Below are 5,690 nucleotides of genomic sequence, written 5' to 3' on the forward strand. Positions count from 1 at the left end.
GTTAAGGAAAGCATCCTTGCATCTCTCTTTACCTTGTGTCTTGAAATCAACTTCTTCCATTTCCACATCTATGTGTTCAGTATCGAGCACCTCTTCATCATCTTCGTATTCTTCAGAGTCGTATTCTTCAGATGACTCATGGTGAACCTCTGATTCGACAGCCATTGGGTTTTACCTTCGTTTCTCTCAGTAAAACCCTACTTCCTTCATGTATCACTCTGTAAAAACCCTAACTTTTTCTCTCAATTGATCTACTAGACGTCAAATGCAGTAGAAATGGAAGGGTAAAAGTCACTTGTACACGTAAGGTGCCACATGCGTATAGTACCGGTGGGATACCGGCTAACCCATTAAATTTTCCGTTTTGATTACGTTTACAGGTATTTAGGACTTAATTGCAAAAAAAAAAAAAATATAGAGACTAAATCAATTATACGGGCAATACATAAGGACTTTATTGCAGTTTTCCCTTTATAATATTACAAATTACATATCAATATTAATCTATTTTTAAGATGAAATATATATTATGTTATAGTATGCATACTTTATTGAAAAATTATGATCAATAAATTGTAGATGATACAACATAAGTTCTTTGCTTGAAAAAATACGGATTTTGATCATTATTGCAACGTATAAAAATTGTTAATTTTGATCTGTTTGGTTAATTTTTATAAAGAAACAAAAATGAACTAATAAATTAGCAACGGCTGGTTCCCATGGTTCATAACATTTTCGAAAGTGTGATAATCGGATATTCACTGTTTAATAATGTAATATTTTTTATTTTGTATATATATTTTTAACTGTTTAAACGTCATTATATATGATCATTCATATGGCCATATAAGCCATTCAACATTCTCATCTTCAACTCCACCCCCATCATGGAAGCCTCATCGCGCAACTTTTCCAATTCCTATTCTTTCAACAAGTCCAACATCGATCAGGAAGGATGGGTTGAAAGCATGCGTAAATCCATTGCCGAACCCGATAATGAAGAAATATCTAAATTCCCCGTTTGTATATTTAGTGTCCCCAAAGTACTCCTTGCTACCGATCCCGATTCCTACATTCCACAACAAGTCGCGTTAGGTCCTTTCCACCACTGGCGCGAGGAGGTTTACGACATGCAAAGGTACAAGCTTGAAGCAGCACGACGTACCCAGAAGTTCATGAATACAAGCTTCGAGCAAATGGTGGAGGAGATGAGGAAACAAGAAGAGGCTCGAATCCGTGCATGCTACCATAAGTTTCTTGATATGTCTGGAGAGGTATTGGTTTGGATTCTAGCTGTTGACATGGCGTTTTTACTGGAGTTCCTTCGCGTGTATTCCGTTAAAGAACAAGGTCGGTCATCCGTAGAAAATTGTACATCCTTGGTTTCTCATTTGGTGGATACTTCCGGGAGTAAAATGTCGCAGATGGTGATTCTTCGTGATTTGGTTATGGTGGAGAACCAGATCCCATTGTTTCTGATGAAGACGATGATGGAGAATCAGATTCGAGATGATCAAAACAAGTCTGCAGCGGAGACGTTGAAGTCCATGTTGATGGGATTGTACCATGAGCTTTCTCCATTTAAAGAAAAAGAGCTGCCTGATATTGATATCGACGACTGTGATCATCTCCTCGACTTTCTTTACCACATGACTGTGCCAAACAATAAAGAACTCCATATTATTGAAGCCATTGAAATAGACTATGACGGTATCACCGAGGATGCCGATGATGCTGATCAAGAAGAGTCTTTTGCAAAGCCCAGTGATCTTCAACATTTCAAAGATTTTATCTGGAAAATCGTTTCCAAATCAAATGCAAGTGTCTTGAGGATTTTCAAGAAGCTAATTTTCATGAAACCAGTCACAGTCATGATGAAACTACCATTTAAGATGTTGTCAAACATTCCGATGTTCAAGGTAATTAAAGAACCCATAGAAAAGATGATTCAAAATATTCATGGTGGAGGAGAGGAAAAATCAAACGACGATAGTAGTGATTCCAATGTTCCATTGATAGAGGAAATAAAGATCCCATCAGTCACCCAAATGGCCAAAGCTGGGATCCTTTTCTCACCTGTTAACGACGGAATCTTTGGCATTAGTTTCGATATCAAAACATCTACATTATACCTCCCAGTAGTCATTCTGGACGTACACACAGAAGTTTATTTGAGAAACTTGGTAGCATACGAAGCTTGTGTTGCAGCGGGGCCATTGGTTGTCGCTCGTTACACTGAGCTAATGAACGGAATAATCGATACCGAAGAAGACGCAAAGCTTTTGAGTGAAAGAGGCATAGTTCAGAACTATTTGAAGAGTGACAAAGAGGTTGCAGATTTATGGAATGGCATGTGCAAATCTGTGAAACTAACCAAAGTTCCCAAAATGGATAAAGTGATCGAAGATGTGAACAAAAGGTATTCGAAAACATGGAGGGTGAAATTGTCGAGGTTCATGAAGAAATATGTGTTTGCATCGTGGAAGCTTCTCACTTTGTTGGCTGGTATGTCTATGTTGTTCTTGACGACTATACAAGCTGTGTGCTCGGTGTATAGTTGTGCTCGTGTGTTCAATACGCTCCCAGAAATTCCTGAAGGAACCGACGACTGAGTGAGTGAGTGTGTGTCTATATGTGTGTTTCTTTATTTAGAAAGTTTGTGTGTCTATATGTGGGTTTCTTTATTTAGAAAGTTCGAAAGCTTTTTCGGGTTTCATTTACTATTTGTGTTTTATGTTGGATTTTGAGGTTCTTTTTGCTATGGCATTCGTATTAATGTATCAATATCAACTAATTAACAACGAAAAAGCTTAATATGTGTCTCCTACACTAAAGTTTTAATGAAAATTTTATTTATGTTCTAAAAAAAACTTATTTATCTCTGATTAATAAAATAAAAAAATACACTAGTAGAAAAATGAGAAATACCTACGAAAAATACATATAGAAATTTTCCATAGGTAATTAGCGACGGAATAGCAACGGAATACCTACGGAAATGGATGACCTAGTTTAGTAACGGAAATTACGAAGGAATAACGACGGAAGGAATCCCGTAGGAATTCCGTCAATAATTACCTATGGAATACTTATGGAACCACCCTTACATACGCCAATTAACTTTCACTACGAACAAAAAAAAAAGCTATGGTTGTGGATTACCTACGGATTTTTTTTATTTTTGACATTTCAGGAACCGAACGTCCTTTTTATGTTTTTTTTTTCCGCGCATCTACTATACATGATTATCTACACATTCACTAACTTTACCTAATATCTACGTTTGTAGACCCACGTGCACCTTTCAGTCTGTTACTCATTTCATTCTTTAACATTACAATCAATACTTTTACCCATACACGTACGCATACATACACACATATACACATACATACATACATAGACATACTCATTTCATTGTTCAACATTGTAATGCCTATTAATACATTCATATACTTACATAATCATACATAAACATACATACATATACACATATGCATACATACGTATACATATACATTCAAATACACACTCACATACATATACATAAACATGTTTGTTGGTGGTATTGAAGGATTGCAATAGTGGTTTGAGATTGGTGGTTGGTAGTTGTGGAAGGAATGATTGTTATGGGTGGGAGTTGATGACTATGAAGGGTTTTGAGCATTCTAACACTCCTAAGGTGTACATGCAACCCTAGAAACTTTGGATCTATGTTTTATTAAGATACATGCAAAAATGATTTTCCAAGGTTCTTAACTTAACTAGCATGACATGGGGAACTTTAAAACATAAATGCTAGTAGAAGAACATACATTATTGTTGCTTGGATTCCTTGAAAACCTTGTGAGTCTAGCACCTCAAGTGTGATGCCTCAGATATCTCACACAACACCACAACACTTAGTATAACTTTGAGAAAAGTACACTTACACCTCAAAACCGGCTAGCACTTTATTACCTGCTTGTAGTATCCGATTTTCGTTAACATGGAGTCTTTATATAGTTGTGTCATAAGTAGGGTTACACCATGTAAACTATAATTATCATGGTTTTTCATATTCCATGATCCATGAGTTTGTAACCTCCATGGACTATCCATGGAGCACCTAATGGGTTTTAACCTAATCCATACAAATCATGGATCATTAACCCAATTATACAAGAATAGATGATTTACACAATCAACCTCATATATTTAATTTGTCTCTTTTTTATCACTTAATTAATTCTAAATTAATTCTTGATCAATACTAATTAAATAATATTATTAATATATTAGAACTTATAATACATTAATAAACCTTAAGTCTTATTTCTCTCATTTAGTCTATCCAAGTGTTGCAATGCCATGTAACCCAAATGGACTATGCTAAACAGGTTAAGTACATTCCAGAAATAGTTATGAACTTAGACACCTAATCCAACAGTCTCCCATTTGGATAAGTCTAATAACTATAACTGCAAGAATGACTTCAGGAACCAATGAGCAATCGTAGCTCTTTCAAGGTCTTGCGGAACCAAGATGATGATGATATGCCATTTAAGATAAGTGATCATATAATCCTCTGTTCTAGATATCAGCTGGACATATACATGGAACAATGTCTTACTTATTGTCCAACAGTTTCTTTCCCGATTTCCCATTTGTTAGACATAGAACTTAATCGAATACATCAATTTAGTTCTGACCGGGCCCGGTACATAAGTCAAAAAAAAAATCATCGAGGGGCCTAAATATAACTTCTAATCCAAGAAGGAACATATAAACTTCGACTCATATGCTTGTTCTCCTACTTGTTGAATCATACACAAAGGCACATTTTATAACATCGAGTTATCAATGCGTTTTCGTACAATCAATGTATAACCAACTCATAGTCAACAACTCATATCTCTAGGTTTGAAGACTTATATGATATTACCGTCTCACGATCACTTGAGATAAACTCCATGAAGTGATACAAGTGAGTGTGGGTTGAATCCAATACTCAGAACTTATGAGCACTCATGAGTGTTATACCACCTCTTGCTATGTCTAACAACTTAGACATCTACAAACCAAATCATGATAGTCTTGATTCATATCTACTTCCAACATATGACCGACCGTGGAAAATTTGAATAATATGATATACCATAACATAATTATTCTGGAAGTCAAAGCTTGCAAAATGAAATGATAGTAAGCAATTGACAAAAGATAGCAACACTTAAACTTATAAATAAACAACAACTTTTATTTATCATCAAATGTCAATTACACTTTACAAATTTCAAAGCTATCTACTTACTAAAACTAATATCATCTTTTAGCCCTATGCACCTCGTATGCTGGAGATGCTTAACCATACCCAGTCCATTCCTGAGGGGATCTGCTGGGTTCTCATCCGATGATACCCTCTTTGCCACGAGGAGTCCTTCTTCTATTCGATGTCTGATGAAATGATATTTTATGTCGATGTGTGTGGATCTCCCATGATCCCTTGGTTCCTTGGCTAAGGCAACTTCATTTTCACTATCACAGAAAATTTCCATAGGCTCCTTTATAGCTGGTACAACTCCAAGGTCTCCAATGAAGTTCTTTATCCATATAGCCTCCTTCGCTACCTCGCTTGCTACTATATACTCTGGTTCGCAAGTTGAATCAGCCACTATCTCCTGGTTGGAACTTTTCCAAGTAATTGC

General features: G+C 35.9%; 1 pseudogene; it reads left to right on the top strand.

Moving 5' to 3' along the window:
- The first annotated feature begins 800 nt into the window (after window positions 1-800).
- Window positions 801-2,785, top strand: LOC145001217 (putative UPF0481 protein At3g02645 pseudogene; annotated as a pseudogene).
- The last annotated feature ends 2,905 nt before the right edge of the window (window positions 2,786-5,690 follow it).

Source organism: Lactuca saligna, chromosome 6 (assembly GCF_052625555.1).
Source record: "Lactuca saligna cultivar CGN05327 chromosome 6, ASM5262555v1, whole genome shotgun sequence".
NCBI lineage: Eukaryota > Viridiplantae > Streptophyta > Magnoliopsida > Asterales > Asteraceae > Lactuca > Lactuca saligna.